The following is an 18,929-nucleotide window of genomic DNA, read 5'->3' on the forward strand; positions in this document are numbered from 1 at the left end:
GATCCTCTCAGGATGGGAGAAACATGCTGAAAGTAGACTATAGACCAAACATGATTGTCACCCATTGCCTCTTTTGCAAACCACAACACCCAATAAGAGAGAGAGAACAAGAGGGAATGCCCTGCCACAGAGGCAGAGTGGGATGGGGAGATGGGGGGTGGGAGGGATACTGGGATCCGTGGTGGTGGGAAATGGGCACTGGTGGAGGGATGGGTATTTGATCATTGTATAATTGAAACCCAAGCACAAAAATTTGTAAGTCTGCAACTGTACCTCATGATGTCTCACTAATAAAAAAAAAAAATATATATATATATATATGGCAGGGGCTGGAGAGATAGCACAGCGGGTAGGACGTTTGCCTTGCATGCAGCCGACCCGGGTTCGATTCCCAGCACCCCATATGGTCCCCTGAGCACCTCCAGGAGTAACTCCTGAGTACAGAGCCAGGAGTAACCCCTGTGCATCGCCAGATGTGACCCAAAAAGCAAAATAAATAAATAAATAAAATAAAAATAAAATATATTTGGCAAATAATTTATATCCAGAATCTATAAAGGACTATTATAACTCAGTACTAAGAAAATCAGCTGAAGTTTTTAAAAATTAAAAAAAAAGTCATATTGTCTGTAACCACTAGTAAATGCAAATTAAATTACCTCTACTAGTAATCACCACCATTTTGCATTACAAAGAATAAGCATACCAAAAGCTTGTGAAGGCAAATGGATGCTGGGACTCTGGGCTGGCACCAGGCAAACCCAATGCCATCTGGTCTACCGAGATCTATTCAGCCTTGTGTGGGTCCGAGATTAGTTTATGGGTCTCTGAAGAGAGGTCAGTAGAAGAGCTTACATGGCTGCACTAGAGTTGGTCTGTGGGAGTGGATGCTGGTGCAACTGAAATCCAATTATGAACAGATTTGTAATGGTCTATCTCACGGTGATTCAACTAAAAAAATTAAAAAATTTAAAAAGAATAAAGATTTAAAAAGACCAAGAGCAGGTGTCAGTGGGTTCCCTGCACCACAACAGCCACTCAGAGTGTTCCCCCTCTGCTCCTCCTCGCCTGGGTCAGATCAGCTCATGTTAGAAAAAAATTTAACCATTGTCCTTACCATGGACAATTGGAGATTTTTCCTAGCGATAAATAAAATGTCAATAAAGACATTTTCAGAAACAAACAAAGGAAAGAATAGTAAAGGCGTGTGAAGATTTGTAGCAACTGGACATAGTGGCACTCTCATGTACTGTTGCTGTGGACAACACTTTGAAAAGCAGAGCTAGAGTTGCTTTTTCACTTTGCTCAGGGGATGCTCCCAGTTCATTGCTCGGAAGTTGCTCCCAGTTGGTGCTCAGGGGACAGGTGGCACCAGGAATTGAGCCTAAGCCATCTGCAATGAAAGCCTGTGCTCCAGGTTTCTGAGCTCTCTCTCCAGCTCACTTTTGCACCTTCTTCAAGAGTTCAAATATACTTAGATTTAACATCACTTCTCACTCCCAGTATCTACTTAAGGTAAACGAAGATTTGTGCCCACCCAAAGATTGTACCTAGATGTTCACAACAACTTTATGCTACAAGGAAAAGTCGCCAGTTGATAAACAAATTTTACTGTATATTGCCATAGAATAAAATTACTTAGCTGTATAGGGAACAGGCAGCTGAATCACACAACACAGATAAATCCCAAATCCAGTATCATAAATGACAACAGATAAACACCAACACTGTATACTGTATAATTCCATTTCTGTAAAAATTTAGAAAAGAACAAGCTTACAACGAAATGAAGCAGAATGTTAGTTTGTAGAAAGTGGAGGGGTGAACTGATTATAGAAAGACACTTTTGGGATGAGAAAATTACATTTTTTATCCTAAATGTGACCATGGCACATATTGACGATGGCACCATTGTCAATTTAAAAAGAAATAATTTCCTTATTTAATTGACAAGTAAGTCAACTGTTTACCATTTTCTATCTTTTAAAATTATACACTTAACATTACTATGTATACCTGCACCTGGCTGTCCTCACAGGGGCCCCTTGCAGGGTGGCAGGTTGAGTTTCCCTCCCCGCCCCGAGCAGAGCTCCGGCAGCCGAAGACCTCCAGAAGCAGCCACAACCATGCTGAGACCACTCTCCACATGTATGAAGGTACCAGCAGAGGAACAAAGGCATGCGGGTCCCGGGGCTGAGATCGCCAAGCCTGCTCGGATTGGGGCTGAGCATCCTCCACCCAGATCCTCCATCTTCCAGTAGACAGGGGTCACACCCACCAACTGGCCCTCTGGCGCTGTGTAATCCCATCAACGGCCAAGACCCAGAGACTATAAAACCCAGCTCCCGGAAGAGACATCTTATTACCTCATTCTTACTTTGGACAATCTGGCAGGCTACCGAATGTAACCTGCCCACAAGGCAGAGTCTCTGGCAAACTCCCCGTGGTATACCCAATATGCCAAATACCAGTAATAATGATGGGTCTCATTCTCCTAACCCTGAAAGAGCCTTGAATATGGCACTTTTTAAAATCTCAGGGCTAGGACGATGGAGACATTACTGGGGCCTGCTCGAGGCAATCGATGCACAACAGGATGATCATGATCGTGAACATTACTATATTTTATCATCTCTAAAAATACAACCTTGTAACACTGATTGAGAAAATAAATGAGGGGTCCAGAGCTATAGTACAGCAGGTAGGGCACTTGCATTGAACAGGGCTCATCTGGTCTCGATATCTGGCATCATATGACTCCCCACCTCCTCCACCCCAGCCCACCAAGAGCTATTCCTGAGTGCAGAGCCGGGAGTAAACCCTCAACACCTATGGGTGTGGCCACCCCGCTCCCCCCCCCAAATAAGAAGATGGAGAATAAATGAATTTTCTCAAGGGGAATGAAGGAGGTAAAAAGGATATGAGGGGATCTTGTGCCAGTACTAGAGGAAGCCTGTCACTCTGGGCATGAGTTTAATGTTGGAATAATTCAGGAATAATGTATACCTGAAACTTTTTTATTTGTAGTATTGCAAATCATGGTGCCTAAATAAAAATTGGTGGGAAAAGGAGGGGCTGGACAGAGAGTACAGCACGTGCTTTATGTGAGTGGCCAACCCCAGTTTGATCCCCAGCAGCACAGGGTCCCAGAGAATTACCCGGCAGAGCACTGGGGCCCCTGAGCACTGCCCAGGTGACAAGTAGCCCTGATCTGCAGGGTCTGAGCAGCCTTGCATTGATTCACTTGCCCAGTAGGTGGACAAACACTGGGAAGTGCCCGGGGTGTCCGGAGCTCTACCCTTACCAGCAAACAAAACAACAGAAAGTAAGTGAGTGTTGAACCTTTATCCACAGCAGTTTCTGACAAAGAGAACAGAGCTTCCCCAATAAATTGGATTTTATGGAGACACATTCTACTCAGGAGTAGTCAGGGGCCAACTTTCCCTCAGGCACCGAAGTTCCTAAATCTGTGTAAAGTGGGGGTTTGCCTGCACAGAGGCTGATGGGATGACAAGCAGTACTGACTCCTGCCCTGGGTCCTAGATGCAGACTTTAGAGAACACGAATATTTTTAGTAAAATAAATCACGTAGCATGTAACCTTGCAGTTAAAATCCAGTCCTGTGTGATTGTGATTGACCAAATCCTGGTAGCCAGGCATTTTCAGAGCCTTCGTGAAATGTAGTGGTCTAATTAAAGATGCCTGTCAAGACAGCCCTCCAGTTCAGAGTTGTCATTTAAAGAAGAGGGGTTTCAGCTCCCCTTTGCACAAGTGGCGACACTGTGACTAGCACATGTGGTATGTGACCTTCTTTCAACTTTTCTTTCCTTCCCTTCATATGGGTTATTTTGTTTTCAGTCCTTGGCTGCTTAGATTGTCCTCCTGACTTTGAAGGGAAGACATTTTTGGCCTAACTCTCTGAGAGGAAAGACATATGCTGCTTTGCTCTTGAAATCTGTTTATTTTTCCTCACTACATATGTTTTGCTTCCTTCTCTGATGTCTGTGCTGAAATCTAAGAAGTCTGTTTTGCTCTGATGGTTCTCATTAACATAGCCTGGGCTGGTTGGGCCCTGCTGCTCTCTAGGCTTCAGGATCTTTACTTTTTATGGGTAACTTACAGAGCCCGCATGACTTATGTCCTGTTCCTTGTGGCCGATCCGTTACTGGTAATTGTGCAAGAATTCAGGTACCAATAAAGATCTGGTAGAGACTTCGAAACATCTGATATTTAAGTAAGACAAATCTAGTAAGAAAACAATCAGTGCATTCTTCTAGATTCTTTGAATCCTAAATACCTTGGGAATGTAGGTAATCAAAAAACAAACAAACCTGGCCTCATTATCTCAGCTCCTTTCCTTCATAAAAGCATTTCCAAGTTACAGATGGAGAGTCATGCCCACTCTCAAGCCGCCCCCCACCTCCAACACCCCCACTCAGGAAGGATAACATAAGAATATGTTTGAATAGCACAGTCTCTTGGAAACATCTAATTAAAAATATTGTCCTGTGTTGCATGACTCACAAACAGTTAAGTTTATTCTGGAATTTATTTACATTTAAGTGTTTCTCAGTCATTTTCTTCTGTTAGAAATTGAAGATCATGTAGTCATTGGCAATTCTTTTGTATTTAAATTATTAGGAGATGCAAAAATTCAACTCTGAGGAACTGTTGATGATAATCCTAGGTGTTAGATAGCGTTTGTCAGCAAACATATTGCTCTTTTTTGGGGGGGAGGGGTCACACCCAGCGTTGCACAGGCAGGAGTGGCTCTGCACTCAGGAATCACTCCTGACGGTGCTCAGCGGACCATATGGGATGCTGGGAATCGAACCCCGGTTGGCCGCGTACAAGGCAAACGCGCTACCTGCTGTGCTATCGCTCCAGCCCTAAACATATTGCTTTTTAAAATGTTCTTAATCAGAACTCCTGGAAAATGATCAGTTTTAGAAACTTGGGTTCTGGTTTTATCACTGACGGCCTTTTCTTGCCTTTAGGAATATTCTGATTTCACCCATTGAATTGGTGTTTTTCTGGATCCCGGCAGACTTGGAGAATGTTTATTTCAGAAGGAAAAGAACTTTGTTTCAGGACCAGAGCTATCACAGGCGTTAGGCACTTGCCTTGCACACAGCCAGCTCCAGTGTGATCCCCAGGACCACAGATGGTCCCTTGAGCACTATCAGGAAGACAGAGCCAAGGAGGAAGAGTAGACGCTGAGAGAAGCTGGGTGTGGCACCTCCCCAAATCCCAAACAAACAGAGAATTTTATTTTATCCTAATAAATAGTCTTTTGAGACTCCCCTAGGATGAGATATTAAAAGTCACTATTTGTTCCTGCATTTCCTGCACTAATGTTTTGGAGAGTGAGATTGATGAGCTTTGGATTCTAGCTTAGCCTGATCTCCAAGCCAGCTTGTCTCTCTTGCTTTCCATTTCATTTTCTTCATACTCAGATGGGAAATAGATGCGCATATCATGGTGTTCTTATTCTTTTGTGCCTGCCTATTTTGTCTTTGACTAGCCCACAAGGATTTCTCTGTGGTTGTCTTTAATGCCTTCTCTCCAAATACATTTTTTCTCTACTTAGAGTGATTAGGACTCGGCTGAGGTTAGGTATAGCTGGTTGACTTGCCTTTTATGGAGTATAAATGAAAACTTTTTTTTTTGAGTCACACCTGGTGATGCATAGGAGTTACTCCTGGCTCTGCACTCAGGAATTACTCCTGGCGGTGCTCAGGGAACCATATGGGATGCGGGAATGGAACCCAGGTCGGCCTGCAAGGCAAACACCCTACCCACTGTGCTATGACTTCAGCGCCCTGGAGTATAAATGGAAACTTTAAAATCATTATATAGGGATCAAAGTGATAGTACAGTGAGTAGGGCATTTGCCTTGCACATGGTTGACCCAGGTTCAACCCATGTGGTGCTCAGAATCAGACTCAGGGCCTCTGCACGACTGACATGCTTTCAGCTATTTGTGTTATTTTCCTGGCCCTGTAAGCAGAAACTTTCAAAGTTTGTCTGTGATTAACATTTTGTGTTACCTCAATGTTAGGGAAGCATGCTGATGCTTCATCATTTTTAATCCTGTTACAGCAGAATCCACTGTTCAAGAATCTTCTTTTAAAACTCAAAGGTTTGTGTGTGTTTTTATTATTGTTTGTTTCTTATTTGGATTCTAAGATTTGATTTACATCTTATTTTACTTTATGCCTATTAGCCACCATTATTCCTAAAATTTTGATATCATGTGGCTGACATCTTGGATCCACATTTTCTGCTTCCATTCTTGAGAATATTTTTAATATCACAGTCAGTATTCAGAAGTATTATGTCCTAGAGCTAATTAATAGAAGAAATCTACATCAATACTGAAATCACAAACTTCTTCTAAATTCCAAAATTCCTTACTCTTTAATTGGATTCATATTGGATAAACTACTTTCCCCTTTGTGTCCATTTTTTCAATGAAAATTAAAGCCAACAACTGGACCTTTTTCACAAGGTTATTGTGGGAATTAAATGAGATAGTGTGCCAAGTCCTTAGAGTAATACCAGGCCCATTACAAATGCCCAACGGCTCTTTTCTCTAATAATTATTGTCTGGTATTTTTTTAAGGGAGTGGGTATTTGGGTCACACAGTGTTGCATAAGGATTATTCCTGGCATCTTGCTCACAGGAATATCATGTGGTTCCAGGGATTCAAACGTAGATCATCAACATACAAGACAAGTGTCTTATCCTCTACACTATTCTCCAGCGCCCACTGTTGCCAATTTATTTGCTGTTGGCAATTACCTTCCGTCACACTCATTATCTATACAAACTCTGTTCTGATTATTTTGGATATTTCATTCTAATGCCAATTTGTTCTCATTTTTAACCTACTGAATCAATTAGTATCCTATGGCTTTGGTAAATTCATGTTTTAGATTCATTCATCTCAGCTAAGGCTTCCCCCAAATACTAGTTCCTTAAATTTGTGGTGATAAGTGAAGTCTAAAGAAAGCCTAAGGAAAGCCTCCAGCCAAGTCAGCTCACAGAATCATCTTGAGGGAAAGATGTTTGAAGCTATTTCAGAATTTGTGTCACAAGGAAAACTAATATTCTTTTCTGCTGTGTGGCTTTGTGCAAGTATTTAGTCTCTTTCAGCTACTATCGTTTTATCAGTGAGATGGAAATAACACTTATTTTGCATAATCAGATTAAACTCAGTAAAGTGTCACTCTTTCTATAGCTTCCAAAGGTACTCAAAGCAATCACTATTTCAATCTTTGTCTTTTCTCCTTCCCCCAGTTTCTTTGACTCCAACTCTCATACTAGTTTTCTACCTCCTTGAGATGGAAGTCTTTGACCCTAGCTAAAAAATCTCTCTCTTTGCTTACTTTTCACTTCAGTTAATCTCATCCCTTCCCGTACTTGGGCCTGTCTTTATGGTCTTCAGAGACCTCTAAACAGACCTCTCCATCTGTCTTGAATATATAGCTGTTTTCCTAACATCTCTATTTGACTATCTGGTAACATCTGAACTTCAGCAACTGTTATTTCCTCTCCCCTTGGCTCACCTCCACATTTAAACTTTTTTTCATTCTTAGAAAGAAAAAAATAAATTAAATCCCCAATTTCCTTTATCATCTGTATCCAATTAGTTGCTACTTCATAGTTTTTCTTTTGAAATATCAGTTTATTCTCTCTCTTCTCCAATCCCACCACCCCTCCTTCCTCCAGCCTGCCTTCAGTACTCTACGTCACATGCATGCCATTGTTCTGGATTCTGCTCTTTCTCTTTACTTCTACCAGGTAGATTTTTCTAATAACATTTTATCTGACTAGTTCTCTGCTTCAAAATCCATAATCTTTTCATGTTGCCTTTGTGTCCAGCTCAAATTTCCTCACCCTAAGATTTTTTTTTTGCACATTGAGGCCTCACTTCAGTATCAAAATTTGATTTTTCATAAATTACTCCATTTAGGGGTGGAGCAATAGCACAGTGGGTAAGGCGTTTGCCTTGCACGAGGCTGACCCGGCCAACCTGAGTTCGATTCCTCCATCCCTCTGGAAGACCCCAGCAAGGTATCCGGCAAAGCGAAGCCTGGCAAGCTCCCTGTGACGTATTCATCCCAAACACAGTAACAAGTCTCACAATGGAGACATTACTGGGCTCGCTCAAGCAAATCGATGAACAACAGGAGGACAGTGCTATAGTGCTATAGTCTCCATTTAGGAGACTCTGTCCTTACTCCAGACTTCTTTATGAATAGGCCAAGACAAAGTTTAAGATGCTCCATTTTAAAATACAAATCTATGGCAACAGAGTGCAAAGTAAAGGCAGGAGAAACGGGAAACAATATACAATGAGGTCTTAGGTGCTGGTTCCACTTTAGGTGGTGTCAGAAGGAATCCACAGGCTGCTTGGAACACCTGTCCAAGCACTGGACCTCTTTGCATGGGCTGCAAGGAGAGAGCTTTAAGCAAGGCTGTTTCTAGTAAGAAGGAGGACAGGATCAGTCTGATCCTTTTATGTTTCTATTGGTCAAATTTTCTCCCAGGGAAAGGAAACTGTCCCCCACTTCTGGATTTCATCATCTGTTTCTTTCAGGAGCTGCTCTAGGGCCAGATCTTATACAGGACTCCACATTGTTTCTTTCAGTCAAGGTCAGGAGTATAAGAAGGTAAAAGTTCAGCAACTGTCAGTAAAGGCCAGAATAGAGGATTCAACATCCTGCAGAAGGTGTCTCTAGATCCAAGCAGTAGCAAAGTGTGAGCTTACCCTTTCCTTGTGGGAGCCCTCCCCAAGTAGCCTAGGCTGTTTGCCCCAACATTCTTTTTTTTCCCTGCCTTTCAAATGACATGTTCCTCAGTGATTTTTCTTTTTTTTCTCTTTTTTATGTAGGAGTACTGCTATTTATTCAGCCACTGATTAGCTGATTGAATTGGGCATGAGCTCCACTCCTTGGTGATTTTTCAAGTTTTATTCTCTGTAGAACTCTTCCAAGCTGCTTTTATTTATTTATTTATTTATTTATTTTTTAATTTTTTTTGCTTTTTGGGTCACACCTGGCGATGCACAGGGGTTACTCCTGGCTCTGTACTCAGGTGTTACTCCTTGCGGTGCTCAGGGGACCATATGGGATGCTGGGAATCGAACTCAGGACGGCCATGTGCAAGGCAAATGCCCTACCCACTGTGCTATCTCTCCAGCTCCTCAAGCTGCTTTTAAAAGATGTTTTCTGTTTTGCTTGAGGTGTCTTCCTCTGAGCAGTCCATTCTCTCCGATGGGATGGGGCAGAGAGCGGCCTGCTGCTTAAAACCTTCTCATTTTTTCACTTTCATTTACTAGTATGGCAGAGAAGCAGCCAGTGGCTCTTTTGCCCTAGGTTGGGCAAACAATTTAAACTCCGCCAATTGACCACTGACTCCCCAGGCTTTTAACCTTGAGCTAATAATGAACGAAAGATGAAGCAAATGTTTGAAGGTCAGATGACTCACTGAGCTGGAGTAGGCTTGAGTAGAATGATATTGGTGACCTTGGCCACAGCCTTGGTGCTAAACATCTAGAATTCTCTTAGCTCCTATGTTTTCTTCAAGTCTCCTATTTAGAGTTCCCAAGGATAATGTGAATTCAATTCTTTTAGCTCCATACCCATATTTCCAATAATCTTACCTCTTTCTAAAGTCAAAGAGTCAACTTTTGTTGCTTCTGAGAATTATACTTAATTTATACATAGATTACTTCATACTACCTTAGAACATTTATAATTCTTTGGGATTATTTATGTAACGCCTTTTTTTTTTCTTTCTGGGTCACACCCGGCAAGGCACAGGGGTTACTCCTGGCTCATGAACTCGGGAATTACTCCTGGCAGTGCTCAGGGGACCATATGGGATGCTGGAAATCGAACCCGGATCAGTCACATGCAAGGCAAATGCCCTACCAGCTGTGCTATTGCTCCAGCCCCTATTTATGTAACATTTTTAACTTAATGTTTGAAACATAACATATACACATGAACTACAACATTATTAAATATTGGTAAATGCAACACCATTATTTGTCAAGCTTCAAGACACTATAGGAAGCATTAGATAAAATAAAATGAAACAGGGCATGCCTTCATTTTTAATGCAAAATATATTAATAAAATAAACACAATAGTTGCAAAAGATTTTATTACCAAGTGTGTTGGTGGTACAGAAAAGCAAACAGTTCATAAATTCTAAAACAATCAGAAGAATACCTAGAGCAGATATTGAATTGGGTCTTGAAAAATGACTGGAATTTGACAATGACAAGTGGAAAAATAAATTGATGAGGATTCCAATCCAAAGAAAAGATGAGTGGCCTGTAGAAGGACAGGGTTATCCAGTGTAATGCCAAGAGTTTTAGAGCAGGTCATGTGACTGTCAGGTAGAAACTACAAGATTTAAGATAGAAACTATAAATAGAGTTTCCATCTTAAATCTTTAGTTTTCCAATATCCACATATCCTTTTAAGAGAGTACTTTTTTTTTCTGCTTTTTTGGGGTCACACCCGGCAATGCACAGGGTTACTCCTGGCTCATGCACTCAGGAATTACTCCTGGCAGTGCTCAGGGGACCATAGGGAATGCTGGGAATCGAACCTGGGTCGGTCGCATGCAAGGCAAACGCCCTACCCGCTGTACTATCACTCCAGCCCCTTAAGAGGGTACTTTTAAGGCCGAGTGATACTAGCGTATTTGCCTTGCACATGGCTGACCTGGGTTTCATTACCGGCATTCCTGAGCCAGACAGGAGTGATCTCTGAGTGCAGAGACAGATGTATAAACCCTGCTGGATGTGGCCCCAAAACAAAAACAGAAACAAATGGGAAAAAAAACATAACTACCAAACTATGTGTCCTGTAAAAAAATTTTGGTGAAAGAAATCTGTTTCTGCAAAAAAAAAAATTCCTAATGTTAATAATGTCTTCTTCCTAAAATTTGAATGTAGACTTGGAACTAAAAATCAGCAAGTTTACATAGTTTTTCTTCTGAAAGTCTGGAAGTGTCACAAAATGACAATAGATGGGGATCTTGAGGAAAACATAAAGGAAATGAAAGCTCACACAGATGTTTCTTCTAGGAGGAGAAAATTTTAAAAATTGACATCAAAAAAGAAAAGAAGGCAACACCAATGATAATGATGGTTTGTAAGCATCTGTCCCAGGAAAAATAAAAATGAGATAATGACAATGTCTTTATAAACTCTTTCTTACTTTTCAGATAATGTATGTAGTTCTAAATTTTATGTGTGCTGCTACTATCACAAACTTAGATTTTGAGGCCCAACTTTCCTGTTGAAAGTTTTTATTGCTGATACCCAGCAGGCAGGGATATCCTGCAGGATTCAGAGACAAATGCTGTTTACACATCCTTGTGAACAGCTGTCTTCCACACTCCCCCCAATTTGGCTTCCTCTTCCTTGATGAGAGAAACCCACACTTGCCAAATTCCTTGATGACCAATTCCCTGCCCCACTTGCCTGCAAGTTTCATCTTAGATGATTTTACTATAATTTACTGCTATTTCCTTTAATTTACTCTAAGTTATAGAAAGATATACTTTGCTAACTTGTCCTTCTCCTTAGGACTGATTCCTCTGATTCTTGCATCTGTATAAAAAGATGAATTGCCTAAAGCCTATTGGATTGGTACCTTTAACTTCAGTCCAGTGGGGGTTGTTCACAGAGCATGAGACAAATGCATAAGGTCACAAGCAAACACACAAGGACTGTCCAAGCTTTCAGGTCACTTGGGCAGCCGCAAGTGAGCACATAGGCTGCACATCTATTCAGTACGGAATCATTCACCCATGCTGGTTCTCAGCACGTGAGTTACTGTTTGAATTTACAGAGACAGTAAGAAGGGTCAGTAAGTACATCAAAATTCAGTGGAGGAGAGACTGAGATATTCACTCGGCCAATCAGTTGACATCCTAAAAGGATAAAGTTCTGACAGTTTCCTATTCTATTTTTACCTATGTTACCCTCTACATCTAGAAGATCCTAAGCTATTTTATTATATTCTTCTCTAGGTACATTTTTCCTTACCCTATGATCTATTCTACTCTTTCCTAAGCACAATTTTGCTGCCTATTTATTTTCTACAACACGTGTTTATATTCTAAGACCTATGCTGTTTTGCACAGGGAAATATACCAACCTGATGGTTGAGGTTTTTTTAGGGGGACAACTCCCACAAGGAATAATTTACTTTGTTACATGGAAATACTCCATTACTCTATTGGATACATGGTTTCCTAATCCAGTCATGATGATGATTATGGCAGTAACAATGTCCTCCCATTGTTCAGTGATTTGCTCTGCCGGGCACCAATAACATCTCCATTGTGAGACTTGTTACTGCTTTTGGCAGTATCGAATACACCATGGGGCTCTTGCCAGGCTCTGCTGTGCGGTGGGATACTTTCCGTAGCTTGCCAAGCTCTCCGAGAGGGACAGAGGAATCGAAGCTGGGTTGGCCGTGTGTAAGGCAAGCACCCTATCCACTGTGCTATGATTATTATAACTTGATACAGCTCTTACTTTTTATTTTTATTTTGGAGTACTGCTATTTATTCAGCCACTGATTAGGCTGATTGAATTGGGAATGAACTCCACTTACTTTTTTTCCCATTGTTTATAATTTTGTTTATTGAATCACCCTGAGAGTAGTTACAAAGCTTTTGGGTATAAGTCTCGGTCATACAATGAAACACCCGTACCTTCACCAGTGCCCATTCTCTACCACCAAAAACCCTAGAAAACCCCATCCCACTCCCTCCCCCTACCTGTGGGGCAGATAATTTCCACATTACTCTCTCTCTACTTTGATTACATTCAATATTTTGACACCAGACCCACCATTATTTTTATTTGAGATTTTACCCCAACACTCAGATCTGCCAAAAAGGCAACAGTAGACAATGTTTTCTGTTGCTGGTTATGAATAACATAAGATATCGCACAGCTGCAGTAGTGGTCATGTGATATTCTAAGATCTATGCTGTTTTGCACAGGGAAATATACCAACCTGATGGTTGAGGTTTTTTTGAAATTCTGAAATTTTAACAATTAAATCTGGAGGGATTTCTTGCCAAAACCTGCTGGGTTCTGAGATTTGTTCCTGAGTGTCTGAGGTCATGGCTGTTAAGCAGCTTGATCAGGAGCCAGACAGGCGTTTCGTGGACAGTGACTCAAGGTCTTGTTGGGACAGGGAGGAAAGGGCTGACTCCACCCCCATCCCATGTGTCTCATCACTGCAGGCCCAAACCTGACTGTCCAATGGCCTCTGGAGGATGGAAGCCACCGAACCACCAAGGTGGATCAGGCGGAAGGACAGCACCCTTTTCCCCCTTGGGTGGCCCGGTGACAGTAACCTACTGCGGGGTCTAGGTGCATTTCTGCCAAAAGCCGCTGGGTTTTGAGATTTGTTTCTGAGTCTCTGGGATCATAGCCATTAAGCAGCTTGATCAGGAGCCAGAGAGGCCATACATGGGCGGCTACTCGGGGTCTCGTTGTGGTGGGGAGGAAAGGGCCAGCTCCACCCCATCCCATGAGGCCCTGCGTGTCTTGTCACTGCAGGCCCAAACCTGACTGTCCAGTGGCCTCTGGAGGACAGCAGCCACCGGGCCGCCAGGGGTAATAGGCTATGGCATGAAACCTATTCCCACCTGAGGTGGCCCATCGCTGGTAACCTACTGCAGGGACCAGACACATTTCCCAGCATCCCATATGGTCCCCCGAACACCGCCAGGAGTAATTCCTGAGTGCAGAGCCAGGAGTAACCCCTGTGCATCACTGGATGTGACCCCAAAACCAAAACCAAAAAAAAAGCACATACCAAAGAGGATCCAAGACCGAAGTAGAACTCTCACCAGGAATCAAATGGACCAGAACCTCTTTTCCCTAATAATTCACATATTTTCTTCATATTATTCTTCTGATGTTATCTTTATCAGGAAGCAAATACAATCTCCATTATATTCTTAGATTTTTATTATTTAGCCCCAGTGTCATCTCCTTTTTATTTATGGAAGATGATTTCTGCCCAATGTTTTGACTCACTATTGTTGCTGTAACAAATGACAAAAATGTATTATCCTATAATCCCAGAAGTCAAGAATCCCAAACAGACTTTCACGTGGCTGAGATCAAAGTGTCCTAAGTTGCTTTTTTTCTGGAGTCTCTGGAGCTGGGGGAGAATATGATTCTTCCCCTTTCCAGCATCTGCGTTCCTTGACACACAGGTCCCTTCTTCCTTCTTCAGAGCCAGGAACAATAGGTTGAGTCTAAATCCCGAGTCCCCAGTCTGCCTACTTCAGTATGAGGATCTTGGTAATAGCAGGGGCCATCTAGATATCCCAGGGAAATCACTTTATCGCAAGATCTTCATTTAATCACTTCAGTAAAGTTCATTTCCTCAGATAACGTAATATATTCTGAGTTGTATTCCTTAGTCTCTATGGATCTTTTGGGGTGCCATTATTGTGACTATCACCTTAATTTTCCCTTTTCTAAAATTCCTGTTCCTGCTACCTTCACCCATGCCTAAGGCTTAATATCGTAATCACCTTACTTCCAATTTGGGACCTTAAGAAGCTTAGCCTCCACTCAGTCTCTCGCTCTGGCCGGGATCAGTCTCTGAAACTGTTACCCAGTTTTTCTTTTTTTTTTAGTGGAGTAAAAGTTTAGCTTATTGCACATCAAAAAACACATCTTCTTAGTTTTCCTCCTAAATTATATATCGGTCACTCAAGAGAAAAGAAGCATGAAGAATGTTTAAATCTTCTAAAATTCATTAAAATCCTTAATTGTTATTATTCAGAGAACCCTCCTCTTAGATATTTTTATTTATTTATTTATTTATTTTTATTAGTGAAACACCATGAGGTACAGTTGTAGACTTACAAGTTGTTGTGCTTGGGTTTCAGTTATGCAATGATCGAGTACCCATCCCACCACCGGTGCCCATTCTCCACCCCCACCAATCCCAGTATCCCTCCCACCCCCCAACCCCCATCCCACCCTGCCTCTGTGTCAGGGCACTCCCTTTTGTTCTATCTCTCCTTTTGTGTTACCCAGTTTTAACAGCTGACCTCTTGCCTCTTTTCTTGTCATCAAGCACCCAGTTAGACTTCAGGCTCAGTCCTTGGATCCTAGTATGATGGTCCTATTCCCAAATATCTTTCTGGGATCTCAATTCTATCATAAAGGTTGGCCAAGACTCCAGAGAAAGCAGTCTGTCCCTGACTCGGGCAGCCTGGCTAGTCTCCTGCTCGGTAGGAATCAGGCCAGGTCAGAGGAAGCTGTGACCGAGTGTTCTCTTCTTGCTTACGATATACTCCTGTGAGATTGGTTTCACCTGCCTGCTAAGCTACCAAGTACAGATGTGAATTGCCTTCCCTGCAGTAGCTGGGTGGGGTGTTCGGAGAGTGGGGGGAGGATGTGGTGTTTCCCCAAATCTGTTTCACTTTAGGATTACCTGAGAGAGACTTCACATTTTGTCCTATTTGGAATCTGGAGCAATATTTGCCAGCCACAAGCCTTGGTCCCTAGTATCACATAGGGTTCCCTGTGTGCCACTAGGAGTGATTCCTATGTTCAGAGCCAGGAGTAATCCCTGTGCACAGGTGGGTACCCTCCCCCCAAACAAAACAAACACATTTAAGTATTCAGACTGCACTCAATGCTAATTGATACTGAATCTTTTGGGAGGGCAGATCGAAACCATCATGGGGGGCGAGGGAAGAATTAGAAAGAGGTGCAGGGCTTGAGGTGCTCACCTTACATGACCCCAACCCTGGCTTGATCTCGAGCATCATATATGATCTCCCTGAGCACTGCTGGATGTGGACCAAAAAGGAAAAAAAAAAAGGAAAGGGAAAAAAAAGAGAGGGAAGGAAAGAAAGAGAAGGAGGGAAAACCATTGTCTGTATTTTTAAAAACTCCTTCATTGTTTCCAATTTGTAGGCAAGATAAAAAAAGTATACCAGAAAACTGCTAGAGAAAGTGTACTATGCCGCCTCAGAACCACCCGATGGTCTGTCAGGAATGCAGACTCTGGCCTCCAGCCACTGTCTTTTCACTGGATTATGCTTTCCAACAAGATTCTTCTGGGGCTGAAGAGATTGTACAGTATGTAGGCTCTTTGTCTTGCACATGGTTGACCAGGGGTTTGATTCAGGCACCCCATATAGTCCCTGAGACCACCAGGAGAGATCCCTGGGTGCAGAGCTGGAAGAAAGCCCTGAGGACCGCTGGGTGTGTGCCCTCTCCAAATAATGTTTATCTGGGACCAGAAGAGAGCACAGTGGTTGGGAATCTTGCCTAGCATGCGCCCAACTCAGGTTCAATTCCTGGCATCACAGACTCCCCAAGCATCCCTGGAGGCCTTCAAGCTCCTCTAGATATGATCCCAAACGCTCCTGAATTCTGCTGGGGAGGCTGACCCAGGATCAATTCCCAGCACCCTATACCGTCACCTAAGCCTGCCAGGAGTGATTCCTGAGCATAGAGCCAGAAGTTAGCCCTGAGCACCACTGGATACTGGATGTGGAAAAAAAAAATTCTCTTTGGGTCAGAACCCAAAGTACAAGGGGCAGGGTTTTTGCTTTGCACAGGCTGACCTGGGTTCTATCCCCTCCACTGTTTATGGTCACTCAAGCCCCACCAGAAGTGATTCCTAAGCACAGAGTCAGTAGTAAGCCCTGAGTACAGCCATGTGTGGTTTAAAAACAAAAACATTCTGCTAAATGGTTTTGAAAACCTCTGATCTAGCCATCCCACTCCTAAGAACTTGTTCTGACAAGTTTATCCAATAAGTATAATCATAAAAATTTTCTATCGAAAAATACAATACTAGGGGGCTGGAGAGATAGCACAGTGGGTAGGGCATTTGCCTTGCACGCGGCCAACCCAGATTCGATTCCCAGTATCCCACATATTCCCCTGAGCACTGCCAGGAGTAATTCCTGAGTACAGAGCCAGGAGTAACCCCTGTGCATTGCCAGGTGTGACCCAAAAAGCAAAAAAAAACCAAAAAACAAAAAAACAAAAAACCCAATACTATGAAAAATTAAAATAATTTGAAATTCATCTTCATTTAACACTTTGTATAAGCAGAAGACATAACATACATATATGTAATGTAAAAAATATATATATATAGAGAGAGATTCCTTTATCTTTTACCCTTATCTCTTACACAAACCTTTTCAGCAAAACTTCTAAACTAATTAATGGTTAGTTCCCTATTTTTAAGTTAACACTTTATTGCCTTTGGAATGCTTATTAAGTTTTATACATTTTGTTATTTCTTTTTCTGCCTTTACTTCCAGACTGACTGTTCCACAAATATGTCTTTCCTTTAATGGTAATTCCTTAGTACCTGATATTTAGTACTGACCAAAAGTGTTGGTTGAATGACATAAAAACTATCACCTCTACTTTATAGATAGAGGAAGAATTTGTTTTATAAATGAAAGAATTTACTTTATTTAGATGAAAATTTCTACTGATAGATGAAGAACCTTTCCCAAGATGTGCCCTCTGGCAAGTGCAGGGGGAAATGGGAGCAATCTCTGCCGTAACTCTGTTCTTATCACTTCCTGCTACAATCACTCTGCCCAGCCCTCCTCAGTTAGGCCAGCACAATTGTTTTCCTCCCGATACTGCCTCTTTGCTTCTCATTTGCACTTGTGCTTATTTGATATCATTGCATTCAGAATGCATGCATTTCCTGGAAATTTTCTTCCTCGCTTAACATATCATAGTGCTTTGCTTTTTTGTTTTGCGAATTTTAAAGCCTCTTCCTTCAAAAATGGCAAGATTAGATTCTCACATATATTTACTATAAATGGTTTAAATGTTTGACCACTGTTTGACATTTAGGTATTTCCATTGCCCATTATTCATTAGTGACTAAGCAAGCATCTATGCATGCGTAAGTGAGTTAAAGTTCTATTTTCTCACAAAGCATGAACATTCTTACCTCATTTTCACCTTCAAAAGGCTACCCCTGAGCTTTCTGCTATCTTTGGGTAATTGAGAAATTTCCATGCATGTTAAAGAACTGGAAAGTTTGTACTGCACGTTTGTGTAAGACATGACGTGTGACACTTTTACGCTCCTATCTTACCCAGGTTTGTTCAATCAGATGCTGAAATTCCTTTCACTGAAAAGTTTTTCTTTTTATTTGAGCAGGAACAAATTGTGCCAACTTGCAACTTTTTCCTACTCATTTCCTAGCGACTTAGTCAGTCACTCCCCAAAAGTGCCGACCTCTGATCTGCTTCCCTTGAAGTCACTAGAGTTACTTCTCTGTCTGCAGTTCAAAGATTAGTTCTGACTGAGTGTGGACGGAATTTCTAGGCACCCAGGATGCAGAGAGACAGATGACCTGGTATGGTTCCTTCTGTTTGCCTTTGATCTTTCTTTGTGCTCAATGCAGTGATCTGGAAAACACTGGACCAGAAATCAGATATTGATTCCATGCATTTGCTGATTTAGGCTTATCCTCTCACAGAAAGATTCATCCATCCCATAGAATTGTGAAGATTCCGTGAGATTATCTAAATGATAACTTAGGTATTTACAACACCTTAAAAAATAAATGCATAGAAATAGGTATATGTATATAAATGTATGCACACAGTCAATTCAGTACATACATGATATGATCTGTACTTAATCCTTGATTATGAACACAAAATAGAATTTAGTTTGATAAATACTTAAAACTCCAATATTTTAACAATAAGAATGCCTTTAAACGTTTCTACAATGATAAGAACCTTTCCCTCAACTGCAATAAGGTTTTTTAAAGGACCAAATCCCATCTTTATCAAGGCGTTGCGAGTACTTGCAATAAAAAGAAAATATATGAAAATCAGAAATTCATTA

Source organism: Sorex fumeus, unplaced genomic scaffold, assembly GCF_029834395.1.
Source record: "Sorex fumeus unplaced genomic scaffold, SorFum_2.1 ptg000128l, whole genome shotgun sequence".
Lineage (NCBI taxonomy): Eukaryota > Metazoa > Chordata > Mammalia > Eulipotyphla > Soricidae > Sorex > Sorex fumeus.